Source organism: Cupressus sempervirens, chromosome 9, assembly GCF_028749045.1.
Source record: "Cupressus sempervirens isolate cs-2001-9-10 chromosome 9, ASM2874904v1, whole genome shotgun sequence".
NCBI classification, from domain to species: Eukaryota; Viridiplantae; Streptophyta; class Pinopsida; order Cupressales; family Cupressaceae; genus Cupressus; species Cupressus sempervirens.
In genome coordinates this window covers 117,509,925-117,522,777 of record NC_143126.1, presented here as the reverse complement: position 1 = coordinate 117,522,777, position 12,853 = coordinate 117,509,925, and the positions used below count along the sequence as shown (strand labels likewise).

Genomic DNA, 12,853 nt, shown 5'->3' with positions numbered 1-12,853 from the left:
ATATACACCTCAACAAGTAGTGTTGCAAATGTGTGTGATGATATGCAAATGGTCTGATCTATAGGACACAAAAGGTGTCATTTATAGGATGAAAATAGGTTTCCTACAATCTTGGTAGCAATTCGTACAATCACAACTGTGTAGTTACTAAATTAAGCACCAACCAGAGTACTTAAGAACGTCACTTGTAGAAAAACATGAATTGAGAAAAACACTATATTTCATATCTCAAAGCCTTTGAATAAATGTTCTTCATAAACATCTCCAAGTTGCAGAGGAAAAAGTTGCTTAAAGGTTTTTGAAATGTGTATTTATTGAACATAATTAAAAATTGAAGGGATAATAATGTCTTATTGATATAGAAAAATAAGGCTTGCATCATCAATGACACAATTTTTGACGAGGACAAAGGTTGCAGCACATCTCACCCACAATCTTTTTAAACACACTAAACACCCAAAACTACTGGGATCAAAGATGAGACGATTGAGGATATCCACTATATAATGAAGGAGAAAATGAAAAAAGCAAGAGAGGTGGTCTTATTTCGAATTAGCCTAAATTCCTAATCTACCTCTACTTCAACCCTCTCATGTGCACAAATTAATTCAGTGGTATTATACCACCATGAAGGATACAAAGGAAAATGCAACTGCGGACATGTATAATTATTAATTCTAGACTAAAGAGTTGCAAAGAGTCTCATGCAGAAGTGAGCTCTTATATGAAAATCATTCAAAATTCAAAACAAGATACAGCAAAGCCAGCTCTTTAATCAAAACATAGAAAGATGATATGGATGCCAAATATCAAGCAATAATGAGAAACATCACATGGAAACCTATTGATATTTGGTCAAAGAAGAAAGTTACAAGATGCAAGTGGATCTTCAAAATCAAATACAGAGAATCATTTAACAATGATAAACACATCATCTGAGTTATGGCTAAGAGCTATGCACAAAGAGAAAACGGTGATATGAAGAAACCTCTGTCATCAATGCAATGATTGAGACCATCAAAACAGATTTGGCAATGCCAATCCAATTTAGTTGACAGCTTCAAATAGATTGCAATAGTGTCTTCCTCAATGCAAATCTTAAAGAAACAGATATATGACTTAATCCTGAGGGATGGTCTATAACACTTGGAAAGCAACACCAAATGTTCGTGACCTAATAATCATTGGGTTTTCTCATAAGATGATCAAGGCAATAAAAATTTATTTCAAATAACTATTCTACTTAACAAACATTGAGGTCCTATGGTATTGTAATTCAATATAACTGTGGCAATAAGGTAGTAAATACTTGTATCATGTCATACCCAAAATCATTGTTTGAGAAATTCAAAATGAAAGATCGCAAACCCTTGTCAATCAATACCAATGAAGACAAGATTGAAACCCTCCAAAATAACTATTCTTCTTATCAAAAATTGAGCTCCTACGTTACTATAATTGAATAGAAGTGTAGCAAAAGGTGAAAAATACTTGTATTGAAAATGAAATACCCAAAGTCATTGCTTGAGAAATTCAAAATGGAAGATTGCAAACCCTTGTCAATACCAATGGGGACAAAACTGCAACCCTCCAACCATGATCCATCACCTTGATTAGCACAACTCTTTATCCCCAACTTATCGAGAAGTCTCACTTACCTAACCTACATCAAGCATGATATCAGCTATGTTGTTACTTATCTTTCAGGGATTATGTAGGTACTTGAAGTTTCATGCTAGAAAGTAACAAAAACAAGTTCATGGAGTGATCAAAAACTAAGAGGAAAAAAAATTATGTTTTCTACTAGCTCTAATCTGCTAGTTGAGATGAAAATCCCAGATAACAACCTTTGTTAGGTAGGATGAAACCCCTATCATCAATTCCCTTTATGACCCATTTTGTTCAAAAAAAAATCTTTCATTCAACATTCATTGACTAAGGATGAACTCACTCTGTTTCCAGAGCAGCGCACAATTGAAGATAGCTAGAGGTGGCTGACTGGGTCAATATACCTGTAACTCAAGTAATCAGTTGACAAATACTGCTCAGAAGTACCTTCAAGGCCTGAAAAAAAACAAATTGGATCCTTGATGTTAAATTCTTTAACAGTCCATCAGATCTGATCACCTACAGGTATCTGCATAAGGAGGATTTAGGAGGTATATCATGCTGACTGCACAATGTTGGCAGTGAACTGGATTGAGTAAAAACCAACTCCAATCTGCACAGACAGTATAATTTCACTAATTCGTGGTGGAGATAGAAAGCATGGCTAAACCAGATTGCTCTTGACCACGAAAGAAATTCAGATCTCTAAGGGAATGAAGATCACAGCAGCCATAAGATCTAGTCACTACAGCAATCAACAAAATGGAAGCTACAACAGACTTTTAGTGAACCTATGATGACCAGCCATAGTAAAGACCTTAAGTAGACATTTCAGGATTGTTGGTTATTGATATTGGTCTCGACAAAACAGAGCCTTGGAGAACGTAGATTTTGAATCAGATCTGATATAAACTGCCAGTCATAAAGCAAACTTTGGCCTGACAACAAATTTTCTGCTTTGAAGATTCCTGAGGTGGGGTGTTAAGTGCATCAACATCTAGGGGTTTTCACACCTCGGATCTCAAGGCAAACCTTAAAGGATATCACAGTGGGTAATGGTGAGTTATTTCCAATCATATGTAATCCACTTACAAGGAAAATCTCTGTAAGTTCAAAATTAGATCTAGATCACCTATTTTATCTCAGACAATTGAATCGATGATTTTCTGAAATTTGATAATTTGTTTTTCCTCAATTCTGTGTTTCAAATTTTTGGTTGAATCAAGTTTTTGGACACTGAAGCAAACTTTTAAAAAACTCAGCTAATTGCTTGTGTGAAAAAAGATCTAATTTGCATCAGGGATCTGGAAATGGTTGAAGGAAATTAAATCCTAGGAATATAACAAGCATTTATTTAACTTCTGTTTTTTGTAATTCATACTAATTTTTCACCAAGCACTAGAGAAGCACCTATTGAGGCTCACCCATAGTAAATAAAACTTATAAGCTCCAGTTAGTTCTTAGTTTGTATTCTAACTCTGGTGCCTTATCCCTGTGGTTTTCTCAATGTTATTATAAATTGATATATTTGTTAGGTACCACTGACTTACTCTGATAATTTGAAGCCCAAGATAATTTCTTCCTTTTTTATATCAATACATGACATTTGTTGAAAAGACTAATTAATGAAATAACACCAAAGTTCACATAGTGAATGTACTAGGCACAAATAACAAATCTAACTTTCCAGTATTCTAAAAACTAGACACCATTTACAAAAGATGTGAAAAAGCAATTGCATTATACTGATAATGCCTCAGTGGCTAGCTGGGAATACAACTTTATGTTTTCCCAATTTTTCTTTTTTCTTTTATGTTTCAATGGCTGATTAAAGACATGGAAGATACAAAGGTGAGGACAAAGGGTTAAGTACAAGAATCTAAACTGCACTAAAACCGTTAAGCATGTATTGTTGAAAGATAAAATATGCAACAAAAAGAAGCAATCCATCTATTAAACATCCCTTGCAATTAACATGTGATAAAAAGTATACATAATTTGTTCCCTAGAACAAATAGAGTTTCTAGACATAACAAAATACAGAACTATCATAGAATATTGAATATAAAACATCAAAAGTTCTTCCACTAGGAAACAACTACAGTTAACAAAATGACAAAATACTTGATTCATTCACAATACCTTCCTCAAGCCTGAAGATCTGGATATTTCCCCCCTGCTATAAAGTTTTCATGCGCAGCAGCATCAAAAGTCATAGGAGACTCGTGAACTTTGTCAAAATCTTCAATAAGAACAAAAATTGTCAAATAAATATAATGAATCAAATGGAAAGATCATGAGAATAAATCCCAGTTGATTAACCAACTTTTCCAGGGACAAAAGAAACATTTTCATAAATTACAGGGGTAAAATATAGTGCATGAGTACTCTATATTAATGTTTATTTATAATCTTCTGAAAAAACAAGATGTAATCATTACGCCCCTCACCCCACCCCACCCCCCCCCCCCTAAGTCTGTTTCAAAAAAAAGCACAAAAAACTGTTTAACATAGTCCTATTAAGTGTGTCATCAGAACACTGGGTCCATTCTTTAAAGATTTAAAGCAGAACATGTCAAACAGAAACACTATGGTCTAATCAGTGTACAATTATGTGCAAGGTTATCATTATTATTAGCAATCTTTGGGAAGAACAGTCCCTCAGACAAAACGGCAATACAATAGGGAACATATTTTCGCTTCTTAGCTCACAATTAAGACTAGGATCTACATGCCTTTTAAGTTGTATTTTGGTCTTCACTCTCACCCAGGCAGCTGTAAGCCACTTCTAAGTATTGCATTTTATCATGTTGTTCAAATACTTTCGTCCTAAATTTCTTCTTATGTCTGTGTCTTTTCCACATCATGTCAACCCAATATCTCAATTTTCTGCCTTCTCAAAAATAACACTGCAAATAAATTGTGGCCAAGAATCATTACTCGAAGAAGGAATACATCATCTCTACACCCTTCTTAAATATAAAATATTTTCACCCATACTTCAATTGCGAAACAGACTGGGTACTCACTATGCCTTCTCTATATTAGTGTATGTATAATTGTTCATTATTTTATTATTTACTTGTAAACATTTACCAATGAAATTTTGTTAGTTTTGGTATTAAATATAAGTGAGGTGTATGTAATACAGATTATCTGCAATTAGAATCCATATTCTACACATAACTCACTGACAATAATTTCAATTAGTGGAGATATATATTTAATATGATTGTCACCAATTATGACCAAGGCGATGCTCCACTCAACCCTTCTCAATTTCTTCAATATGAGATCAGAAACTAGAACATTACAACGTTCTGATTCTGATCTATTACAAAGGTAGAGAAATTATCATGTAAAAAATTACACTGCAAATCTTTTCCCTTTTCAAAAACTACATTGCCAAGATTCTCATTATTCCCAAAGGGAATATGACATCTCTATACCATTTATTAAGTAGAAAAGATTTTTACTCATTCTTTAATTTTCTGTGATTCTGATATATTCCAAAAGCACATAAATTAAAACTACATCACCATAGTCAAATAAGAGAAATTTATCTTGTAAATAGTTACACTGCAAATCTTTTCCCTTATCAAAAGTAAGGCTGCAAATAAAAAATGTGAAGTTTATCATTTCTCCAAGAGGAAATATGACATCTCTGCACCATTTCAAAATAGAAAAGACTTTTAATGTCATTTGATTTCCACAATCCATTAGTAATATCATGAGAATTTCTGGAGTTTGATTGTGTCGTAATTTTTAAGCATCAACGTTTCGGATCACACACAGTGATCCATCATTAGGATGAGGAGTGCAAGAGAATAGAGAAAAAATGTAAAGTGGCAGATTGGAGGGAGCAAAGAGATTAAAAAGGAGGAAGAGAGGGGGGGGGGTTAGTTGAGGTAGCACGCAGATCGAGTGGGGGGGGGAGAAGAACTAGGATTCAAAAAATTAAATAGAGGGCATTTGGTGTAGAGGAGAGAAGAGAAGATCGAGAAGAAAAAACAAAAAATTAAAACATAAAAATTCAAAATTGAAAAACTAAAACTAAAACAGAACAAAAAATACTAATTTATACTAATAACGAAATAATGCAATAAAAAAGAAAAAAATAAGAATTACGAAATAAAGAACAACGAAATAAATATATAAAAGTGGTAAATAAAGTTAAAAAACTAAAAAATGAAAAAAGGAAAGAAACAAAACAAATAAAAACCAAATAAAGGGGGTGAACAAATTTTTAACAACAAAAAGAAATAAAAATGAAAAACTAAACAAAAAAGAAATTAAAAAGATAAAATAATATAAAATGAAATAGCTTTTAATATTATTGAAAACAAAATGTTGCAGTTATAAAGAATTAAAAAACTAATAGATAAAAAAAGAAAAAAGGGGGGGGGGGGGGGGGAAAAGTAAAGTAAAGAACAAAAAAAAAAAAGAGGACGACAAATGAAAACTAAATAAATATTGAAATTAGTTGGCGAGACTAAGAAGAAAAAAAAAAAAAAATGACACTACCCACAATAACCCTACCCCCAATAATAATGAAAACGAGATAGAGTTTGAGCACGAGAACCTGAAAGAAGGAAGAAAAGCCAAGCCCAACAACCAATGAGAAAATAAAACTCGGGGGAAGGGAGAGAAATGGGGAGCCCCAAAGAGGGAGAGCCAGACACCAAAGAGGAATAAAAAGAAGAACAGGAAGGAGCAGGGGACTGCTACTGACCAGCAACCAGCACCAAGGGGACAAAGAGGAAAAAACAAAAAAAGAAGAAACAACAGAGGACGAGCGCAGATCGCGAGACTAGGATCGATGGCACTTGGCTAACATCGGAAACCAGGAGGGGTTTAAGGTCCATCCCTCGTCCCTATTAAGGTTTATGGGATGACCATTGATTTCAATTGCTTCCTTAAGTTTCCTCTTGAAATAATTGTCCTCCTTAGATAAGAGACGAGCATCTTCCAGGCAGATGTGATGCTTGGTGGTAGATGAGTGTTCAGCTAAGGCTGACTTTTGAACCCTATCATGTCTGATGTCCGCACTATGCTCCTTGATACGAGTGCTAAAGGAATGACCGGTTTCACCTATATAAGGCATACCACAAGAGCAAGACACTTTGTAGACTCCTGATTCTGAAAAGACATCATTGGAGTCTTTGAGTGCAGGGGTCCGGTTTTTTATCCTATGTAAGGTTTTGAAAGCCACCCGTAAGCCTTTTTTACTCAAAATCTTGGCAAGCTTTTGCGAGACACCATCAACGAAGGGAAGAGACACAAAGGAGGGGGGTGGAGAGGGATTGGGTTTGGGAGCAGAGAGGGATAAGAAGAAAGAACGAGCTTGGGCGAAGGCCTTCGAAATTTGTTTACTGGAGTACCCATTTAGTTTGAAGACTTGGCGAAGGTGGGTAAGCTCCAGATTTAAGTGGTCATCATCACAAATTCTGTGGGCCCTTAAAGCCAAGGTCTTAAGGATGCCAACTTTTTGGCTGGGATGGTGATGAGAAGAGGCATGGAGGTACAAATCAGTGTGGGTGGCTTTTCGAAACACCCGACGACCTAGAGATCCATCAGATTTCTTAATGAGTAACACATCAAGGAAGGGTAACCGGTCATTGGATTCAAGCTCTTTGGTGAAAGAAATGCAAGAAGAAATACTGTTGATATGCTGGTGAAACTCCTCAAGTTTCTCCATCCCATGGGGCCAACATACATTGGTGGGGAGAAAAGACTTTTACTCATTCTTCAATTGCTAACTGGGCTGGTTACTCACTAAGCCTTCTCTATGTTAGTGCATATATGGTTGTTCATTGCTCATTATTCAGTTATTCTGTTGTAGACAATTACCAATAAAAATCACTTATCTTTGGTATTAAAATATAAGTGTGGAATATGTAACACAGATAGCACTTGATCTGTATTTGAACGGATATTCCACCTATAACTCACCAACAAGAATCTTAATTATTAAAATAGCATTATAATTGATTTAGTTGTTGATTCTTATGCACAAGTTTTAGCACCTTTTATTGAACTTCATAGACACCTTACACATACCAAGAGCATATCCTAACACCTTTTTGACAATGCTACTTCTCTAAAAAATCCCCAATTACACTCAGACCTTCTTAAGACTATATGATTGAAGTAGCTATGTACAATACAGCCAATTACAATAGAAAAAAGCACCATACACTGCTCCTAAGAAGATAAAACAACCCAAGAGAATTTTAGCTGTAAACCCAAAAAGCTTTCACAGCACTTGTAGCAGAACCTTGAATTCTACAATTCCTTTTTCATCTATAGCCTGTATTTTTGTCTCATTTGGGAGCGTTTCGCTGTAAATAAAATTGTCCAGTAAGTGCAAATTGATCAGCGATGTTTTAGGCTACAGAGGAAAGAATATGAGTTTCTCAGCTGGGATTGAGTCTTGACAGCCTCACTGGAGCTAGTTTTTCATAATTTTTTACAGTCCCAGAGTCTTTGAATCACTCAAATGACTTTCTGTGCACTAGTTTAATCAGAATTCTAAGATTCTATTTATGGTATTTGACTCAGGAATTATGACCTTGTCATTCATGGAAGTCTTATGATAGGAAGTTTTTTAGTGTACATTTGATAGCGATGTTAACCATGTCTTTTCTAGTTGGTCTAAGCCATTGCAAATTAAAAAGCACATCACACTTCTCATTACACATCAAATGTTCCCACATAGCCTAAAGAACCCCAAGTTTCAGTACATACATGGGAACACCTAAATGTTGATCTGTGACAGCTATGAAGATATTACTTGTAATTTTCCTTCTTGGAATATTCCTTATTTTTGCCCTAGGGATACAATTTCAACTTAAGTTAGGAACTGCATAATATTTATAAATATAATTTTATCAAAACTGGAGAGATTTTATTATATATTTAACAACTAATTCTATGAACAATTTAGAAGATAATAGTAATCTTAATCATCTACAAGAATTTACTTTTAGGTTGTCTTGACAAAGAAATATATGAAATATCCAAATCGAGGATCCTTAATAATTGGGGCAATACATCATACTTCATAGCATCATTCACCATTCAGATTTGTCGCATCAGTAATATTTGGATTATAGCATATTCCAAATAGGAAACCACATTGCAATTTCCTTGGGAATGCTTTACAAACAGCAATGGCAAAGCTGGGCATACTAAAATTGTCAATAGCATGGAAGGTGGGCTGCCCTTTTGCCTCTCAACCTTGAAGACTGGTAATCCTCCTTGATCGAGCCCAAGGCACTGAAGGCTGGGCGTCCATTCCATCTACCATTCAACTCGATAAGAGCATGAGAGGTGGTACGTCCTTTCATCTCTGATGAACTTGGAAGGTTGGTCATCCTTTCTATTTGCAAGACACTTCCACAAATTTAAAAATGATTTCTTAAGGAATTTTCTATTTAATTGCTGATTACAATTCTTGATGGATTTGAGAATCAAAATTATCTGAATGTCATAACGAATTATCCTTGAATGAATTTCTAAAGTTATTAGGTGTTGCTGAGTATATTTCCAGTTTCTACTTAATTGAAGATCTCATATGGGATGATTCTCAATTAAGATATGATATTTTTTCCTTCCAATGTAATGTTCTTCCCTTATACTTTGTTTTTGAGATCAACAGGTACCTTCAATATTCCGCCTCTTTAAGGACTTGTCACTCTTCTTTAATCGCTGGCCAATAATAATTATTAACAAATCTCAGTCAACTCCTTGCTAATAAGTATACTCTTTCCAATCTTGGTTGGCCAAATTTAAATTGATATTAATTTCATAGCCTGAACTTATTATAAAGATTGGCTCCTTTGCATCGCTATTATCCTATTAGTATTACCCAGGTTTATTAATAAATACTGCTAGCCCTAGTTTCTTGGGGACATGACATTTCTAGGAAACTGCTAAGCCTAATCTCATGATCTATAGAAAGGCCCATCCATCTTATATACAGTTTGTGTTTATGTAAATCCACCTCCTACAAGTAATTGTATTATCTAGATCAATATTCTATCCAACAAGGCCTTAGTGATACACAAAATACTGCACCAATAATTCTAGTGACACAAGAAAATCTGAGATGCCTGAACATGGTGCACTATCTCAACATTGGACCAAATCTCATGCAAATAGCAGCATTGAATGCATACTGCTCTAACGCAATGGAGCCTGGGTCCGTACACTACGCATACCAAGTATTGACAATTTCCTATCCTCATCACTAGTGGAGCAAAACCCCATTTTGACTTGGCTCAACTTTTACAGACACGAGGCAAAGTCACCCGTGGAGAGAACAACCATTTCATCTTCTATTACAATTCCTCTCCCTCCATAGCACTGTATGATTATATGCACATATGTAGGCGATTAGAATGCACGAGAGAGAACAAAGATAAAGAATCACAAACAACCAATCATTTCCTTCAAGAATGCCAAGTAAAAATATTCACATAAAATAAAATTAATGTTACAATTTCGACTGTTCATTTAAGTCGACGAAATCACTAGAAAGATTCCTGTATCATATCTCATGCTATTATCCTTCATTTTTAATTATGTTCTGCTCATGAGGTGTCTCTTCCCTAGTAATAACAGGGCATATCTTACACCTTTAAGCTAAAACTCTTAAATAACAGACTATTTTAGACGCCCATTCAGATGAGAATTTCGTAAACATTGGTAATGAAATTTCAGTGGAAGTGGGAAATGAAACCTCTTCAACACTTGTGCAAGTTAAGTTCAGCCTCGCCACCGCCTCCCACTCTTATGAGGTTGACTTCGGGGTTAAAATCGCCTACTCGTTTCGATAAAGCTGCAAGTCACAACAAAAAAAAGGCAACCTATAAATTTTACGGACAAAATGGGTCTTCTAAACTGTAGAAATACTTGCAATTTGAATGCCGCTTTTTGAGGAACGAAATTCGTTACCTGCAATGCTTCTTGTAGAAGTTGTACTGGACCCCTGCAAGATATTGTGCTAGTACTTTTACATACAAAAACAGATCTCTGCAAAAAGAACAATAAAACATAAGCAACCTGCATGCTTCTTGTGGAAGAGGTGCAAGATCCCTGGAAGATATTGCGCTAGGCTATTACATGCATAAACAAATCTCCGAGAAATTAATAGCCAAAGCTCGAGAAGAACCTCAACAAAATCATGCACACGGGACCTAGTTAAACCTTTTATACGAAGCTTGCAGAGAATCTAAAGCTGCGAATCACAACAAAACTAAGGCAACCTATAAATTTTACGGACAAAATGGGTCTTCTAAGCTGTAGAAATACTTGCAATTTGAATGCCGTTTTTTGAAGAACGAAATTCATTTCCTGCAATGCTTCTTGTAGAAGTTGTACTGGACCCCTGCAAGATATTGTCCGAGAACTTTTACATACAAAAACAGATCTCTGCAAAATGAACAATAAAACATAAGCAACCTGCATGCTTCTTATGGAAGAGGTGCAAGATCCCTGGAAGATATTGCGCTAGGCTTTTACACGCATAAACAAATCTCCGAGAAATTAATAGCCAAAGCACGAGAAGAACCTCAACAAAATCATGCACGCAGGACCTAGTTAAACCTTTTATACAAAGCTTACAGAGAATCAAACACACGAGCATACAAAATGCTTGCAAATTTATTGCGGCGTATCGAAAAAAACAAATCCATACCCTGCAACGTTTGTTGTGGAAGCGGTATACTATCCCCTGCATGATATTGTACGAGACTTTTACATGCAAAAATACATCTCCCGAAAACTTGATAGCTATATCTCTAAAAGGACTAACAAAAAGTTGAAAACAGAACCTAGAAAACCTTTTATTGGGAGTCCACAGAAAATTGAACACACGACCATCCATAATCTGCACTGCTTCTTGTGAAGTGATAGACGATTTCCTGCAAGATATTGTACCAGAAAGGAAATTTTAGAAGCTAAAACTCCAAAAGGACCTCAACTTAAACATCTTGAACGTAAGACCATAATAACTTTCACAATTCATGGCCGCCAGAGGATCGAACCCGCGGCACGAAAAAGAAAATAACGATGCAATTTACGACTGCATTTCGAATCCCGAGGAGTAATTATCATTTTTCGTTTTCCAGCAATTCCATGAAATGCTAGGCGTGCGTTCCCATATATCGAAAACAATATAATAATATATTAATAATAAATATAATAATAAATTGATAATAATATGTGATGTGAATATCTCCTACTTATCAATTGATAATAATATATTAATAATAATAATAAAGACATTTAAACATTCCCCCGGCGCCGCCTTTGTGTTTGTGACCTGTCCCACTGCGTTAATCACCAAATTAGCTTTTCTCAATAGCTTAACATTGGTCTTTGCCCCTTTACTTTGGACCAAAAATAATTTCAGTTATGAGATTATTTATTTGATTATATGTATAGTAGTCTATTTTAATATATTAAAAAAGATTTGAATCTCTTTCTATCACATAACTTCTAATATTTAAGCAAATATATTTTACTTAGTTATTTTTAGGGTGGACAACTACAAGGATCTCTTTTAGTTGGTAGGTTATTTTTAATTTAGACATAAGTAAAACTTTGACAAACCACAAATTTTAGAAGATCAATACAATACATGTGGAATAGTAGATTATATGAATAGTGTATTTCTAAACATAAAATATATATTTGTATTAGATTAATATACTTGTAATCTTTATATAAATTGAAAATTATATAAAGACCTAATTTCTAATATCTTACCTTGTGTAGTGAAATCTAGACATTAACAACTACAACTTAAAGCATTGAGCATTTTATTGTATTATACTAGTGGGATAACATGTTTAATTATTTAGAGAGTTGATTTCAGTCTTTAAGTTTAGGTTTTTGAGTGATGTATTGAATATGTTTGGCCCATACAATTGACAAGATACATAAGTATTAAAGTCACTATCTCTTAATTCAATTGAACTAATTACAAGCCCTTCTCAAAAAATATTTAAATTTGAAGAAACATAAGTAATTTTTTGGCCTATTGTCCACCTTTTTCAAGTAATTATTTGATTGGAAGCTTCTTCTACGTCAGTTTGTAGAAACCCTTCTTTATTAAGATTGTTATTAACCTCATGCAGAAACATGACTCATTATGATCATCATAGTCACAATAGAGGGTGTGTATCGAATTCTACATATCCAAGAGCGAGTTGAGACTGTGAGAGGGCCACATACTCAT

At 34.6% G+C, this 12,853-nt stretch overlaps 1 long non-coding RNA gene across 10 annotated transcripts in view; it reads right to left on the bottom strand.

The window, feature by feature from the left end:
• Positions 1-11,820, bottom strand: part of LOC149537823 (uncharacterized) — a 46,256-nt gene extending 34,436 nt beyond the window's left edge. The window contains exons 1-7 of one of the 10 annotated variants that reach the window (XR_016355900.1): positions 11,626-11,779; positions 11,445-11,534; positions 10,924-10,999; positions 10,567-10,644; positions 10,352-10,450; positions 3,751-3,850; positions 1,512-1,663 (exon numbers count right to left, since the gene is read on the bottom strand). This is a non-coding gene — a long non-coding RNA (uncharacterized LOC149537823). Of the gene's footprint in view, positions 1-1,299; positions 1,664-3,750; positions 3,851-10,351; positions 10,451-10,566; positions 10,645-10,923; positions 11,000-11,308; positions 11,345-11,444; positions 11,535-11,625 lie in introns of those variants that run through there. The other 9 variants (XR_016355901.1, XR_016355898.1, XR_016355904.1 and 6 more) reach the window with 9 other exon arrangements.
• Positions 11,821-12,853: the final 1,033 nt, after the last annotated feature.